The sequence below is a fragment of the Euprymna scolopes genome, chromosome 27 (genome assembly GCF_053919585.1).
Source record: "Euprymna scolopes isolate OS-2025 chromosome 27, ASM5391958v1, whole genome shotgun sequence".
NCBI lineage: Eukaryota > Metazoa > Mollusca > Cephalopoda > Sepiida > Sepiolidae > Euprymna > Euprymna scolopes.
The window spans coordinates 70,623,075-70,642,329 of NC_136508.1; positions in this window are offsets into that span (position 1 = coordinate 70,623,075).

Consider the following 19,255-nt stretch of genomic DNA (forward strand, 5'->3'; position numbering starts at 1 on the left):
ATATATATATATATATATATATATATATATATATATGTATGTATGTATGTATATATATATAGGCATTTGTTTAAATATATATTTTTATATATATATGTATATATACGCATTTGTTTATATATCTATCTATCTATCTATATATATAAATATATATATATATATATATATATATATATATATATATATTAGCATTTCAGCCCGGCGTTGCCCGGGTGTTTGGATCTGTATGTTGAGCAAAAAAGAAAAATGGTAGTAGGAAAGCAGGCTTGAACCCGTACCGCAAAGGAGGAAAAGAACGGGTTAAAACCTAACGTTTATGGTGTTACGACCACCGCCAAACCGGAAGCGACATTTTTTTAAAAATTAAGGGTAGATAATCTAAAGGTGCGGATAACTTTAAAAAATATCGGCGAAAAAAAAAGTGACTCCCCCCGGTAGAAAAGTGCCTAGATGAAGAGGAAGATATTAATGCTTTTAGCCAATTTGCCGATATTTGTCGTATGAAATGTCGAACTTTAAAACGATATTGATTTTGGTAAAATCCGCCGCCTCTATTGAAAGTTTAAGGCAGACATGCAAACAGACATACATACATACATTTATATATTAGTAACTAAAAATTTTCGACCCAGACTGATGAAAAAGTTTGCCCTATCGTTAAATAACCTTTATGTAAAATTTCAAATATTTAGACCAGAAATTGTTTGAGTAATTTGGAAGAGACCTCAGAGATCATTTTTTTTAACCTTGACCCCTATTATGACCCCGTATAATTTATTGTTTTGGGCTCAAATCAACTTATTAAGTTAGATCTATGTCCAAGGAACCTATATCTAAATTTCAAATGCGTAGACCCAAAATTGTCGAAGGAGATTGCTAGAGTTTTCAAAGGTCAAATCATTGAACTCTAACCCCTTAACAGCCAAATTTCTGGCCAAAAACCGATCACATCGATGTTCCCAAATCTCAGTACCCTGTATATCAAATTTCGAGTGTAGACTAACAATTGACAGAGTTATTGCGTAGGAGAATGTACACAGACACACACACAGACACGTTCACTTTTATATATAGAGAAATATATGCTGATTTTATTTGATAAATGATCGCAATGTTATTTTGGTATGTATCAGTAGATAAATGAATATAACGCAAACTTTGAGAGTTGTTTTTTAAATTATTTTACTTAATTCGTAGGTTATTTTAAAATCGTACTGTTTAGTTATTTTCTGTTTTTGTTTTTGTTTAGTCATTGTCTTTCTTCCTTTCGCTGTTTATTTTTATATTATTAATTATTTATGCTTAATTTAAAAAAAAAATAACCTTATTTTTACAATTAAATTTAGTATTTCAAGTTTCGCAAAATCATAGTTCTTTACTTCTGTCGGTTATCCAGTATGTTATTCATCAGTAAAAATGAAACTTATATTGAACATACATTAATAAATACAATGCCGACGTAAGTTATTTAAATTCTTGTTTGCTTTTATTTCCTGTTTTAGAATACTATTTAAATGCTTGATACATTTAAGAAGCATAACAAATGGAGAAGTCACTAATTTTATAACTATCTTACATTTAGAAGCTATGTATTTATTTAAAGCCAAACTATTTATTATTCTTATATGAAGAAAAATTATTTATTTTTCTACTGTGTTATTTGTCATTTGAAATTCTTATATTATTTAATATTTTATTGTTTATAGTCATCCAAGCGATTTTTGCTTTCATTCTAATGCCACAAGATTACTTTTAATCTATTGTTTTAAATTGTTTATTATGCCTGAATCGCGAAAGTGAAGTTTTCGAAAATGACTACAATTTTGGAAGATCTCCTGTTTTCTATAAATAAAATTATTCAGCACGTAATTTTATGGTAAGATTCAAGACTACGTTTCTTGCATTTTATGCATTTTTTGCTCTACCTATGATCATTTCACATCGTATAATAGATTTTTATTTTGTACTTTTCATAGATATTAAACTAGTGAAATATTGTTACGGTCAGCATTTAGTCGTATTTTCAATCAGGATACATGCGTTTTATACCTTGACTTTATGTAACATCAATCCTCATATTATTTCCCCTATAACATTGTATTGTATGCATTGCATACTCTGTTTCAAGTTAGAATTATTTCTTTAATGGGAATTTATTAATATTTTTACAATTTCATTGAGAGATTTCAATAGTTGTTTTATATTAATATATTCATTTTCCGATTTAGTTGCGTATCTTCAGAGTTATAGTATTAATATTAAATATGATAATTTGAAGTTATAGTAGATAAAACTGTTAATATATATATATATATATACATACATACATATATATATATATATATATATATATATATATATATATGGTAATTTTACAATGATTTTATTAATAATCTTCCCTGAGCTATTATCTCTGGATAATTTTGTTCTGTAATTTGGTAGAATTGTACAGGAATATATATATATATATATATATATATATATATATATATATATATATAATACATTTTATACCTTGGGTGATTTCACTTTTCTTAAAGAGTTCTCTCACAAGAAGCTTGATATCCGTATGTATAGTAATTTCAATACTTACTAAACATGCTATTTTACTCACTATCAAGGCTTTGACCACTCGATTATAAGTGTTTAATGAGTACCAGTTAGTCGGTGAAAGGATGAAAGGTACGACAGTGCAAAATTTGTTTTTATTTAAAAGGAGTGCCTCAACATTGAAAACCATTATATTGTTGTTTACTGGTAAGCGACACATCGGTAGTGTGCTTGCCAGATGGACACTTCTAGCTACAAATACTGCCCATGAAAATTCTATTTCGGTTTGTGCAGAAGGAAAGACAGGGAAACTACGTAAAGTGGATGGGGCTTAGGGGCTTTTGACTCTAAATATTTTACAGGCGCTGGACTAAGATTAAACTCAGTCGAGCACCTGCTTTGAAAATTACGATAGATCAAAGAAAGATGCCCAACGTCTCTTCTGTGAGATAAAGTTAGTAGGAAAGGGAGAATCGCATCACCCACTATATTACGAAGTCAGTTTTTACAAAACAAATGCTCTGAGTAGCCTTTCTCTAAATTTTGCAACGTTGCTCAATCTTAGGACGTATTTGGTTCTTATCCAGATAAAGGATTTTGTCAGGACTGAGACACTTTCTGGAGCGGTGGAATTGTTCAACCATTTTACAAGCTACTTTAGTAACGGATTTGAAGTAAGACACTGTAAGGTCGAAAATGAGGGTCAGCCGCATAATCTTGTAAAAGCAGGGAACTTCCTCAATACGGTAGCTATTCATTTCAATTGCAGTCAAGCTGGTATCAGAGTGTTTGTAATGAAAAGGCAAGCCTGGTTATATATTTAATCTGTTGGTAAGGTTGATAGGTGAATGCTTGAATAAATTTTACGGATCCACAAAGTACAGGACTCGTAATGCAATCCTCTATTTATGTATGCGTGGGATATAACGTAAGATAGAGCATTGCTATCACACCTGGAGAAAGGCCGCTTAGAACTCTATTTCTTGCCAATACGTAGTTCAAAATCTAGTACGTAATCATTTGAGGGTTGCTCTATTTCTTTCTGTTGCACTATCTTTGAAGTAAAATTATTGGCATGGTCATATAGATTTGCACGATTATATTCATAGCGATGAGAGATGAGAACGAATAAATTAGTTATCGGAATCCTTGTATAGAGTTTACTGAGTCTATGAATTTTTCATAAATGTTCACTTTGTCACGAGAACAAGACCATTGTTGATCTGGACTGGATTAATACTACCACTCTTTATCTGGAATTCTTTACAAGTATTATTTAATTGGATATCACTACTGAGATTAGTATTATTTATTAATTTTTATTTATTGCGGACTACTATCCGCATCTTTTCTTTGTTGTTTTCACAACGTTTCGGCCAACTATTCCTCTGGCCTTCGTCGGGTGGTACAGTAATTGCAGGGGATGCAGTCATGAGATTCAGAGTTCGTATCCCGTCGCGGTTACCAACTCTAGCTTTGGACAACTAGATTTAACCCTTAAACTATGCTGGCTATTAATCTTTGACACCTAGTTTTTACTTTTACAAACAACTGCAACAATGGTGTCTTCAAGAACTATGGAATTCTTCTTTGCCCTAACTGCATTAATCAATGAATAAACCCCATGCGTGAAACACATGTTTGAATATTTGTATTGTTTTTGTTTTTCATATTAATAAATAATTCCTCTTCAAAGACCCTAGACATGATTTTATGTGATATGAAAAAATTCACACCGATCATAGGCAATGTGTGTAAAAATACCGTCATAGCCCAAGGGCTAATATCTGCAATTGGACATGTTCCCTTTTTTATTACTGTAGAGTTATTTCCTTGCTGTTCCTTTTCAAGACACGTTTCTTTTACAAGAATGACTCGGCACGCAAGACAGTTCATTACAACCTCGTTTCTTACAGAAGAGGCGTTGCTAGTATTTTCCTAATCTACTGATTATCATTAAAGGCAGAAGAACGAGACTGCAAAAAGATTAATACTTAATAATTATTACCTAAAAAAATTTCGCGTACGTTTTCTGCCAAGATTAAATGCGTTTATTAACTCGGTAGCCTGACATATAGTTGGTTAGTAGGGCAACCATGAGCAACATCCTAAAAGCAAATGTTTCTAGTGCCACCAACGACTTTGTGTTCGCGAGATGTACAAATATTGCTGCGTTTTTTTTGTTGTTTTTTTTTAGAAAATCTCCAAGTGTGGAATATAATTACGATATTCTATTTTTATCTCATTGATTGAAATCCGAAAACAATGCTAGTGTCAGCTGTAAGAATCTGGACCGAATAAGTAGAAACGTACTCCAAATTCTGATCCAGGAAATGCGTTGATGCGTCGGACAGTTACGTGAATATCTCTATCTGCGGCTGCTTACTTCGTACGCTCGCCAAGTTGTTATCTGTTTAATAAAGAAAAGAGCTGTTCAAAAATAACGAACGATAATGTCGTTTATAGATGTTGGCAAAACTGAAGCGACACCATGCGAAGATTCGCGAAGGGAGATAACTCGTTCTGCCAGAAAAAAAAAAGAAACAAAAACAAAAATACAATGCCAAGTCGCTCGAGGATCAATTTAGTTTGGAACAATGACAGAAAAGAAATTGATGAACGTTCAAATACGATCCAAATGAGACGAACTTAGCCTTTATGTAATAAATAAGTGAATAAACAATAAAAACAGAAAGAAAACAAATAGATACAAGAAAACAACAAAAACAACAAAAGCAACAACAACAACAACAACAACAACAACAATAACAACAACCTGATTTATAGATTATTAGTACTAGTCGGCCTGTGGAAATTCCACAGCGGATCGCGTTTGTATTACTACACACATAGATTCGAAAAAGTTGTCAACAAACAAATATATAACAAAAGAATGTTATCAAAGGCAAGATGAGTTCTACCTAACTGGATATTTTTTTTGTGTTTTTATTTAATGTAACATGTTTATTCAGCTCGATAGACATACAGTGTTTACCGATATACTGGAAAATGTAAAATGGCGTCGAACTCTCTGCTGAAGATGGTTAGTTTGGGAAAAGGAGTTAAAAATAAAAAAAAATACAAAATAATGTTAAAAACCCACCGAATATATGTCGGCCTATATCACGGTAACATATATTGAGTGAGTTTCTAACAGTATTTTGTATATAATTTTAAAGCTCATTTCCCAAACTTAGTTTGTTGAACAGAGTGTTCTCCACTATTTTAAATTTTCGAATATATCGGTAAACACTGTATGTTTTTCGATCTGAATAAACATGTTACATTAAATAAAAACACAAAAAAATTATACAGTTAGGTAGAAAAATAACTTATCTTGTCTTTGATAACATTTATTTGTTATATATTTGTTTTTTTTTTATAACTTTTTTCGAATCTGTGTATAGTAATACAAATCCGCGGAATCTTTGATATATAATATATTGCTGCTGGGTCTTTTGTGGACGTTCAGCGTGAATGGAGACCCCGCTATATTATTGTAACCTTTTTGTTAAAATTGTAAAAGTATTTATCTAGGTCATTTGATTAATGTTGTGTCAGAATATATATTATTACGGTTTATCTCCAATACCGTTATAAGAACATGTGACATATTTTCAATTGCATGAACGCCCGGCGCGAACGGGCATCCAACGATATCATTATATTATCTTTATACAGGACAGATACCATCCTTAGATCCTAGGCAGAAGACCAAGAAAATATATTTTAGTTTTTATGTACGATCCAAAAGCGACATAATTTTTAATTTTAATTTTTTTTTCTATTGCGTATTCGGATGATAACGTACTACTAACATAAAATTAGCGTATCTATATACTTATTTAATTTTATTAGATTGCTATCACATTCTATGCTCCTTTTTAATGAATAGGATCTCCCGATCGAATAATTTATAATCTGGAAACCGTGACCTACTTACGTACGTTAAAGGTACTAGGGTATTAAAAGAAAAAATATATGCTTCGATAATTTGGTAATGAATAGGATCTCCCGATCGAATAATTTGGTAATGAATAGGATCTCCCGATCGAATAATTTATAATCAGGAAACCGTGACCTACTTACGTACGTTAAAGGTACTACGGTATTAATATATAAATTATTGGAGCACGCCCGCCGTCGACGATAAAAGAAAAAAATACATGCTTCGATAGTATCCTTACTCTCTATTAATCTTGTCTATTACTAATATATCTCTTCTCTTCTCTATATAAATAAAATGAACTCATTTTTCCCGTCTGATTTTGACCTTAATAGGATTAAAAAATCAAGATATTTCATGCAAATATAATATGCACAAACGGCAGAACAATATCTGAGGTGTGTTATAGGCTTATTATTTCTCAAATTCCTCGATAATCTTAGATTTCTATACTTTTTCTGCTGAGAAGTCACGGCCAAAATCGGTTAAGATCAATTGGAAGTGGTAAAATATTTTCTCTCTAATAAATTCCTCATCCCCCTGCCACCACTTAACACCGTTTGGGGATCGTTCACAAGGAACAGTTGAGAAGAGAACACCGGTTTGGCTTCGTAGTTCTTTCATGTCAAGTTATTTAAAATCACTAAACTAAGCTGCAGTGCTCTGTGGCGTAGTGGTTAGCGTTCTGGACAATTCACATTATATTTTCACGTTCGCGCCGACCTACCGTAGTCGTTTTTTTTTTCCTAAACAACTGGAATGGACTTTTCTTGGTGGCCGAACTGTTAACGTTGCAGATGTTTTTTTTTTTTCACACTTTATTTTCCTACTTTTACTCATGACTCCGGGTTTGATCCTTCCTACTTACCTACCATAACATTTTTTAAAACTCCCCCCCGTCCCGGAAACAAACACTCGAGCAACGCCGGGTACCCCCGCTAGTACATTAATAAAGTCGTATTCCTATTTGTTAATCATTTGATAAATATGTACAAAAGCCACACAGTTTCACAAATAAATATTCATACTAGAAAGCGGATTTGTATACTCTCATGATAGCGTAATTTCTATATATATACTATTTATTGAAAGGGAGTATACAATCCAGAAGTAACCTCGTTTACTTATTATATTACAGAAAATTTAGTTTAATAATAAGCTCCATGTTTTTAATAGTTTTTTTTTTATAATATGATTGTTTTAATTGTTCTATTTAGAAATATTACTTAAAGTTAATTTATATTTGATTTCATTTATTGATACAAGTTGTATTTAAAAACAGAAGTAAGTTCATTAAGTATCTTTAAGCTGTGAGAGTTATTCCCCTTTAAGCTTTGGGAATTATTTCTCGTTTAAATGGCACAGACGAACTGGATGTGCTTAATGCGTCCATAAATCCAATGTGGTTTACATTTCGGAAAATGGTAAGAAGTTAGGATATTCGGTGTATCTTAAATATTATATGACTAAGAACTTCACCCTCTCATATGTTTCATTTTGGCAAGGACACGTATATACAGTTAGCATTGTAATTACAATTTTATCATATTTGATTACCTAAAGAAAAAGAAGAACACCCACCATCGACTTTTGAGTAGAGTATTTTCGAAATAAATTCAAGTAACAGAGTTTGGAGTCGTTATCCGACATGTAATTCGATTTCTCCTTCTCATCATCAATTAAAATGGTTTCCTTTGAGAGACTAAACAGACATTTATCGCGTGCCTTTATTCTACATAAGATATCTTTCATTTCAAGTTAGAACTAAATTTGACTTAAAAATAAAAGTTGTTTAAAAGTTGCTTCAACCATTTGTCATTCTAAAGTATAGGAATAATTAATTTAAAATAAAATTGCTTAAAAGTTGTTTAAAAGTTACTTCAACCATTTCTCATTCTAAAGTATAGGAATAATTAATTTAAAATAAAATTGCTTAAAAGTTGTTTAAAAATTGCTTCAACCATTTGTCATTCTAAAGTATAGGAATAATTAGTTTAAAATAAAATTGCTTAAAAGTTGTTTAAAAATTGCTTCAACCATTTGTCATTCTAAAGTATAGGAATAATTTATTTAAAATAAAATTGCTTAAAAGTTGTTTAAGTTATTTTTTCATGTTTTTTTCTTGCTTTTACTCCACATAAGTAGGAAATCAAGTTGTTTAAATTCTCACGAAATGCACGCGATACAGCAAAGGATTTTGCTGAATTTACTTGTTCCCCTAGCTCTCTCCACATAAATTCATACGGCACACCGGCACCCGCTGGATCACCGAAGTTAAGCAACGTTGAACCTGGTCAATACTAAATGGGTGACCACTTGGGACTTTCAGGTGCTGTATGTGCTCTCCGCTTATCTCGGCATTGTTTCCAGTCGTTCTGTTCTTCTCCTCTCCACTGGACTCAAACAGTGTCGATTCAGGAGAGGTGTGGTTTGAGATTGCGCAACCCCTGCCTCACAATTACACCTACAGGGGGTATCCTTTGTCTTTCAAGACTGAACGGAAGCATGGATATAAATTCATAACGGTGCGAGCTAAACATATTCGCCGACGTCCTATCGATTCGTTCCGTTTGGACTTGATCTTGGTTTTTGATTACAAGGTCAAGGCTGCTACTTGGTCTACAAATTTCAACTGAGAGCTATGTTGATTTTTTACTCATTAAATGTTTAAACATATTAGATCGTGGATTTCTCGAGTTTCGATTGTAAAATAAATTATCTCTTTGCACTTTGAGTTTCGATTGTAAAATAAATTATCTCTTTGCACAAAATGACTCTTCAGGTAATAATGCTTAAGATAAGAAATATTTTAATGCCTTCTTTTTCTAATATCGCCCACAGATCCTATTTAGCGACATTACCGTAAAATTGAAATATAAACACTTAAGATTAGTTTGTAAATATTGCAAACAAGAAAGCACTTGGTTCAAACGAAACAAAGAGTCTAGTTCAACAAATAGCAAGCCTGTTGAGAAAAATTAGCACCAAAGAAAATGTATATTCAATGTTGATTTGCGGGAATGGATGACACTTTAATATTAGGTAACGAGAAAGTTCTTGCGGAATTTTACATTCTGATTTCGAATGGTATATTTTTAAATAGGTTTTCGTTAAAATAGTTTTACTTTATATATTTTTAAATTTTTATTTTTTCGCTTTATCTAATCGTTGAAATGAAAACCGTTTTAAGACAATAATGCCGTCTTTTCAGAACGTTGAATACAAAATAAAAATGAAAAATTTGCACAATATCTTGTTTCGTCAGCCATGACTGGATAGAGTTCTTAAGTAATTCGCAAGGGCCTCTAGAACCTCTTTTCAGTCATGGCTGATAGAACAAGAGCACGCGAAGTAAATAAAGGGTTACGCTCGAAATTCCGTTCAAATTACCGAGTTCGGCAAAAACATTCCCGAGTTCGACAAAATACACCTGAAGAAGGTCGGAGTTTATATCGACCGAAACGTTGTGAAAATCACACTCAAGATGAGAACAGTAGTCCGATGAATGCATATGTATACAAATATACATATGCATGTATACAAGCAGGAATACTCGACGTTGTCCGGGAGTGAATTAGGATCAACAAATGCATCATCCTCCCATACCTTTTATTGTCTTCAATATCGGTGAAACCGTTTATTGTTTAATCAAATTGATTGATTGCTTGGTTTAGGACGGGACTATAGCTTCACATGCCTCCCTTCAGTGACTTAAATAAGGACTTCATTTTAAGCTTAAAATTCAAAAATCAAGTATCATGGCTCAGTTGTGCTATAAACAGAAACATTTATTTTGAATGAACCTCTGTTGATTTAATGAAATTATTTTCACATAATCACTTAAAATAAAGTTAAACTTACAAAAGGCAGGTAACATGGTTGAATTTTGCTAATAAAAAGAAACATTCATTGCTAACGCACCCCTTTCTTATAAAAAACAAAACAAACTATAGTTGATTTATAGGCTGGCCCTTTCTGCTTGCGCGGTAACAAATCTTCTCAAATGCACTTGTGATGTAATTTGATCCAAATTGGATTTCTTCTTTAATCGATTTTTTGGGATTATCGATTTTCAACATTTATAAGACGCATTCCGATACAAAATCGATCTTAATACACTCTCAGACTCACCAAGTACATTCGTGTGAAATTTAAAATGATCGGCCTACCCGTTTCCAAGTCAATATGGAACAAACTCTCAGATGCATAGAGACATAGAAAATTCCTTTTATAAAATATTATATATATATATATATATATATATATATAACTACTTCATTTACTCACATAAACCTAATATACGAAAGTATAGATTTATGCGTAAACTTTAAGTATTTACTTCAAAAGTACTCAATACGTAGGTAGAGCTAGTTTGTAATTTATAGAATATATATGGCGATTAAGCATAAGCCTGACGAATCCTATAGTGGATGGAACGCAGAATATTCAGTGTAGCTTAATCGCCATATATATTTTATAAATTACTATATATATATAGAGAGAGAGAGAGAGTGAGAGAGAGAGAGAGAAAGAGAGAGACACAAATATATGTAACCCTTAATATTATTTAATTGGAATTCATTATTGAGATGAGTATTATTAATTCATTTATTTATTGCGGACTATTATCCTCATCTCTTAGTTGTTGTTCCACGACGCTTCAGCTAACTATTCTTCTGGCCTTCGTCAGGTGCTAACCACGGCGGGATAGGAACACCGAATCTCCTAAATGCATTCTCAGCAATTACTGACATCCATAATTGTTGTCAGCTCACCACGATTTTACCAGATTTTTTGGTATGATAAATCCACGTTTATTTATTATCTGATCTTCCATAGTCGGGCCCGTACCGAATTGTATATATATATTATTTTAATTGGAATTCATTATTGAGATGAGTATTATTTATATTAATTTATTTATTGCGGACTATTATTCTCAGATGAGATGACAACAACTATGGATGGCAGTAATTGCTGAGAATGCAGTTAGGAGATTCGGAGTTCCTATCCCGTCACGGATACAACCTGATGAAGGTCAGAGGAACGCCTTAAAAATAAGTTCACATGAAAATAAATAACGGTGATAGACACAATGTCACATGTGGGTTTGATAAAAAAAAATGTTTCTGCATAAACGAACAGGATTCGAACTTCGCACGCGTTTTTCAGTCGGCTGCGTTAAACATTTAGCCACCGTCTGAACACTTATTATTGCCTATGTATTTCTTACATAGTTTTAAAAGGCAGTTTTTTATGTTAATCAATTTTCTGCATGTGTATTTATATATAATTTAAAAATAACAATTAAAACTATGTTACTAAATATCAACTTATCCTTTTTCAATAATCTAAAAGAATTTTTGCCTCATAAGAATATCGAAGAGTACATCGGGTAAGATGTATTTTGTTTTATGTTATTCATTTAACCGGGTCGTTGTCAAAGGGTCTGTCAGATCTATGAATTACTCAGGCTATTTTATGACAGTTCGTACTATCTACCTCTCGGTGTGGGGGGAGTATATGAGATTTCTCTTAATTTTGTCATTATACGAAAGAAAGTATCTGGATAGCATTCTGAGTCAGAAACAAATATTATTCAGCCAATTAGCTTCTTTTACTCTTTCGGCGAATTATACTTTAAGGCTACAGCAATAGACATTTGTAAACAATGAAATGGAAAGTGTAACTTTAAGCATAGTTTAGTTTTGTTATTGTTTTTGCTGTTTTTTTTTGTTCTTTTTTACACAGGAATCACCACTTATCCAGGCCCGGACGCCACTGGAGGATAAGGGTTAATGCGTATACAATAGTCAATGTGATTATAGCATTTTTAACATAGGTAGGATAATTTTTGTAAGTTGTATTACATAGGGGGACGGCTCATCAAGAACTTGTTTACATTGGACTTGAAAACAATCACATTGGAGTCACCTGAGAAGCAGGGCAACGGAAGAGAGTTGCACAGGCGTGCAGTTCGAAAATACAAGTTCTGCTCATGGAATCTGCATTTAGATTTTGTTGGTGGTGTTATTGTTGTTGTTGTTTTTATTGTTGTTGTTATTGTTGTTGTTATTGTTGTTGCTATTGTTGTTGTTTTGATTGTTGCTGTTGTTTTATTGTTGTTGTTGTTTTTATTGTTGCTGTTTTGATTGTTGTTGTTTTTATTAATGTTGTTTTATTGTTGTTGCTGTTGTTGTGATTGTTGTTGTGATTGTTGTTGTTTATATTGTTGTTGATTTATTGTTGTTGTTATTGTTTTCATTAATGTTTTATTTTTGTTGTAATTGTTGTTGTTTTTATTGTTGTTGTTTTTTATAGTTGCTATTGTTGTTATTTTTATTGTGGTTGTTATTACTATTGTTGTTGTTATTGTTATTTCTGTTGTTATTGTTGTTGTTTTTGTTGTCTTGTTGTTGTTGTTGTTGTTGATCATTCGTTCATTTATTTAAAATGAATCAGATAACGATTTGTGGCATTCGTTTCCTCAATATCTTTCCAGATAGAATGTTTTCGAGAACTATATCGGGTACTTACGTGGCCATTGCCAGCGCCGCTAAGTGAAAGAGTTTTTGTGGTACGAGCTAAATTCGAACTTAACACACACAGGTTGTCAGTCAGTACCGTTAACAACTTAGCCACCTTCAGCTTCCTGCTGATCTTTATAATCACTCCCCGATTTTTAGCTGAGACTTCTACATCTCCCGGGATATTTTTATGGTTCCCCGTTGGAGGTGACCCTAGTATCGTGGTGATATTGTATCGTCCAGTTGTCTACTCCCCCAACCACCAGCATCACGACCAACAATATCCCGACAACTGCCGCCACCACCATCAATCTCAATATCATTATCATGCACAATATCAGCATCACACCAAGGCATCAGGTATACACCGTTTATGAATATGACAACCACGAATTATATAAATACTGTGTTTGAAAGGAAATTGATTTTACACAAAGACCAAATCTACATTTTAGAAGCGATGTATCAACGGTCAAACATTCTGCCGTAAGTTAATGTTAAATAAAGCAGTCGAGAACGATGCTATTCGCATTAGCGTCGTTAGCAAGCAAATTACTGATACGTAATAATGTATTGATTGGAATGGGTAAAATCTAATTATATAGATAAGAATGTATTAGAATTTTTCATTATCAAAGACAAAACATATAGAGGAACCATTTAAACTAAATGTGTCTCAACATGGCGGCTGTTTTATCTTTGCTGTCGTTAGATTAACGCGGAAAGTTAATTAACGTCATCATTTTATATATATATATATACGTTTCCGGCATTAAGAAAGAATCATGACGTTGTTTTATACAAAATGTAACCATTTATTTAGTCGCTGTTATTGTGTATTTACCAAAAAAATAAAAAAAAATAAATAAATAAATAAACCCGATGATCAGTTTTCTAAATCCGCTCTGTTTTTCGGATTTTATTCTCCCTATTGAAGAACATTGACTTTCTGTCTAGATTTTGTTTAGGGATTCTGATGCAAGCTTACCAGAATGTTCTGTTTACTGTAGAACTCTTCTTTTTTTTTTGAAATACCTGTATATTCGAGATCTTGAGTTTGATATGAATTATTTAAAATAATATAATAATAAATCTTGGAATAAATATGAAAATAAAAGATTACCATATGATTTATTCATACAGGGACAATCTTTTTGTCTTTAAGTCTGATAAGTGTCTGAAAGGTACGCATAAGAAATACTGTCGTAAAATTGATGACTCGGACGGGATAGTTTATGTGGCCTGGAGCTATTTTGGAATGCTTTGCTAATAATTTACACCAATGTGACGTGAATTCATCGACCCCCCAATTCTTTATTTCTTTTGCGCTTTTTATTTACTTTTAAAATTTTGTTGTCTTTTAATTTGATTTGTCGAAAAGAAGGAAGCAGGACAGAGAGGAGAATAAAGAAAAAAAAGGGGTTACAATTGATGCTATTACCATATTAGTAGTAGTAGTAGTAGTGATAGTAGTAGGAGGAGGAGAAGGTGATAGTATTTCGTATACTTATCCGCTACAAGTCGATTTTCCCACTTGTCTAATATCGATAAGATCGTTCTCGCCTCCAGGTGAATATTTTGATAAAGAAGAAAATATAGTATAAGTCTTTTGCAATGTTGTATTCATACCTTATCATGTTACTTAGCAAGCCTATGAATAAGCAGACAGGGAATTAAACGTCGGAGTCTAGCAAGGCTAAATCCGCAATTTGCGAGTTTTCTTTCTGGTGTGTTCCTGCACTTGCAATTTTCACTAAGCACACGCGTCTTGAACATTCCTGATTTACTGCACAACTCTGTCCGGCTGCGATATATCTCTTGGCACCATTACTCATCCTCAGCATCGGGGAGGTGAGCGTCTCTAAGCGGTCAACTACACGGACTAAACAACCTGGTAGTGCCATGTTCGAATCCAGTTCGTTCCACGGAAAAATTTTCCCTTTGAGATGCTAGCAGCCTTCACATGGTCCCTCCCGTAAGCACTCAATATCTTTCTAGAAAAGGAAATAAGCGAAGTTTTAATTCCACTACTAAGTGAAATTCCTTTAAAAGATTCAAAATATTAATCAGTCTAGTCTATACAAGATTATCTAATACAGGCATAATTCCGCCATAAAAAAGGCTGATAAATAATGCTCTGCCAGTATTCAAGCTCGCTATTTATAAAATCATAGTACTAAAATATTCATACACAACAAATGGGGCCTGTGGAAATTTCATAGGGGACTCATTCATATGTAATATAGTGATGTTGGCATTCTCTAGATGTTTAGCAATGGAGACGCTCTGATATTATTGTATCCCTTTTGTTAAAACTGCTAAAGTATTTATCTAAGCTAGCCCGGCGTAGCCCGGTCGTAAAGTACGCCTAAATATGATATTTTAATTCTTGCAGATTTCTGTATATATTATTACAGAGTTAATGTTCCACCGATTTTTATATATTATAAAGTTGCGATTTCAAAAATAAAGAACATATCCATATAACTTGAGTGCATCAGCTCGAATCAGAACCGAATCCAAAACATCTGAATATATATATATATATATATATATATACTAGCAAAGATACCCGTGCTTCGCACGGAGCTTTGTTGCGCACTCGGGTACCAAAATCTGTGGGCACCTTTCCAGTAAGTTGATGTTGTAAGAGCAACGATTGCATAAGGTGATTAACATTTTAACTACCTCTTGTAGTGACTGAAATTCAATCAGGAACTTCACAAAACATTTTCATCAAAAAGGAAGGTTACTTGATGTTACATAGTAAATTTTTCATTGAAGTAATTTTCAACTCTTGCTTAAATTTTATCTTGCACATTCAATACTAAAAACTTACCACAATCAGATCATGTCAGTTTTTCATCATATCCATTTCTCGAACTTTTCACTGAAGAGCCTCAGGGTAAACTACATTTCTGCTGCTTTGATTTGGAGCCAGAATGTAGAGTTTTTCTGAACTTCCTGTCCGGCTGATGGAGACGTAGAACATACCGTGACTGAAGCAGTCTGATGTCAAGTCTACGCCAATGGTGTTAAATGTCTGACCTTGACTTTTGTTTATGCTCATTGCAAAACACACCTTCACAGGAAATTGGAGTCTCCGGAATTTAAATGGAAGTTCTGAGTCCGATGGAACTAAGGGGATCCTTGGCAGTAGAACGGTTTCGCCTTTGTAGGGACCACAGAAAATGGTGGCCTCAAGTACATTGGTGTGCAATCTGGTGATAACACATCTGGTTCCGTTTGTTGTTTTTGGCGGTTCCAAGGATCGAAGAATCATGATTGGCGATCCAATTTTGAGATTTAAAATGTGTGGAGGCATTCCAGATATCTCCAAAGAGTTTAAAAACTCCACAGGGTAGTGAACAGCTTCATATTCATTAGTAGCAGAATCAACTGACTTGTATTGCTTTGTGTCTCCTGGAAATTCATCCATTATTGAATTGTTCAAATGATTCACATTGCTGTTTAATGGCGAAATAATAGCCCTCTCAGCAAGCCAATCCGGTGATTTTCCATTGTTTTGCAGGTCTGGGTACACTTTGTCTTTCAGTTGCTTCTGATTACCGACACATTTACCAAGCGCAGTTGGAATCTTAATTGTGTCAGGTGAAGAAGTGATAGGAAACTGACCATTACCGATTTGGAGAAGCAATTTTGAGAAGTCTGCTGCAGCTGTGTTATCAGAGATATAGGCTCTCATATTAGTAGTCAGTCTCTTCACTATAACGTTCCTCCAGAGATAGGATTGTTTCAAACTTGCATTGACAATGTTAGCCCTTGTGTCATTTTTAACCACTGGGAGGATTTGACGGAAATCACCGCAAAATAAGGTTGGAATGCCACCCATGGGATTCTTGTTTCCTGTGATGTCTTGCAGTGTTCGGTCAATTGCTTCATAAGCACTCTTGTGCGTCATTGGGGCTTCGTCTACAATGATTGCAGAGGTGTCTCTAATTACATTTGCCAAGGCTGAGTTACCAGTAATTTTGCAAACTGGCTGATCCATTCGATGAGTATAAGGGTACTTTAAAAGTGCTGTGAAGAGTGCGGCCACCTTGTAGTAGAGTAGCAGCAATGCCACTGAATGCTGTTGCAAGCACAATCTTTCTCATGGATCTAATCTTTGCAAGGATCAAATTGATTACAAAAGTCTTGCCCGTACCACCTGGAGCATCAAGAAACATCATGTTTTTGTTCATTTCACCTTGTGCTTCCAACATTGCCATGAATGAATTGTAAACTTCTCTTTGAGAATCGGTCAGTTTTTCTTGCATATTTTCTGCTTGTAGGGAAAGTTCTTCAGGATTATAAGTAACTTCACGTTGATACTCTCTCGCGAGTCTTTCATCTCTCCCTTGCGTTGGTGCAGGTAATCCATAGCTTGCCAATGGTTGACCGCACATAAGGAGAACTTTTTCTTCAATTAGACAAAGAGTTTTATTGTAGATGTCCTCATTAAAATCTGCTTCTGGATTGTTAACTTCTTGCCTGTATCTGTGAAGAATGTCTTCAGATATTACATCACGAAAAGCCATCCAGATCTCAAGAGGATTTCTTGGCTCACAGGCTGTTAAAATTATCACAAATAGGCTTCGCAAATTTGAAGGTGATTGAGTGGCACTTGCCTCTCCTACTGCTTGATGCAAGTGATGGTCATTTTCTAGAAGGCCTCGAGCAAGGCACGCTGCTCTGTATGTTTCAAACACCTGACCATTGTATGCTCGCAAATTTTGAAATGAAGTTGGACCAGCAACCTCATTGAGCAACAGGCGTAAGAAATAACACTCCCCTGCTTTTGGACTAATCGTGTAGATTCTCCCAATGCATGGTGCCTTCCATACATCATCATTTTCAGTACCTTCAACTTGTACCCCACGCATTCTTCTCATCCATTTCTTTGTCGATTTGTTCCAAGTGTAAAACTCAGGGACTTCTACGTATTTGAGACCCCTTGCAAAGTCATCCTCATGGCAGAGTTGAAAAAATGCTGTCAAAGTTGTGGCAGGCGGTGGACCTTGGGCTCGTTCCAGAGCAGTATCAGCTGAGAACATGACACGCTCCCCATTTTCAAGATGAACAGAAAGTTGTACAATTGGGGGGAAATGTTCATGGATGGGATGTTCCAATATCCTCCAGGCCGCCTCTGAACTGCCGACATACCTTGCATTCTGGAACTGCTGGATCTCATCCACAATGTGACTTTGTACTTGGCCTTGTTGGTTAGCTGCTCCATCAGTTCTTTGTAGTTCAAACACTGCTTGATCACATCTTTATTCACGTATTTGAGGACATATTTGATGCTTTGGATCGAGCTGCAAATTTCTACGTTAATGTGAGCGTTGAACTGCTGAAGGAGGACCTTGTTGTACGGGACAATCCACTGGTTTGTTATTTCTTGATTAACATACCGACCATTTCTCTTCATCCTTATTGTACCAGTCTGGCCTCCATCTTCTGGTTTTCTTCGCCTGTACTTGGGGTAAGAGTCTTGGCCTTGCTCGGTACACTGAAGAAATTCTTTTGGATATTTTTTGGAACATTTGTTGTCAATCATACATGGACAATTTGGATTAAATGGTCCACAAGGTCCATGCACCATATGTGCCATCACTTTAGCATGAAGATCATGATCTTCCTCTTTGTCAGGGATCTCTGCAGATATGCAGAGATCCATTTTTTCTGGTAGAAGTTTGTCCTCTGGGGCCTGCCAGGTGAGGATGTGTGCATGCGGCAGTCCTCTTTTTTGATATTCAATACTGTACAGGAAAGCCCTTAGCCTGCCAAATCCTCCCTTTTTAATAAATTCAAGTAACTTTTTTAGCTTCTGCCTGAAAACCCTGGCAACAATATCTGGACGATCCTGAGGGTCTTGCCCTTGAAGACAATTTTCTGTAATTTCTGTCCACTTTGGATTTGTTGTGAACGTGATGAAGAGGTCGGCTTGGCCCATTCGCCGAACATATGCCATGGCATCACTTTGACGCTCAAACATGTATCGAGGGCCTCCTGTATAAGTTGCCGGAAGTACAACTCGTTGACCAAACTGTTCTGGATTCCCATCCTCCCTAAGAATTGAATCTCTCAAGTTGCTATAATTGTCAGCTCTCAGGGTCTGTTGCTCACGCCTCAGGAACTGTAAACGTTCTGTTTCAATCTTGCAGTACACATCCACCAGCCATTGTTGAAATAGCCTTCGGTACCAGAGAAAATAGTTTCCAGGCCGAGT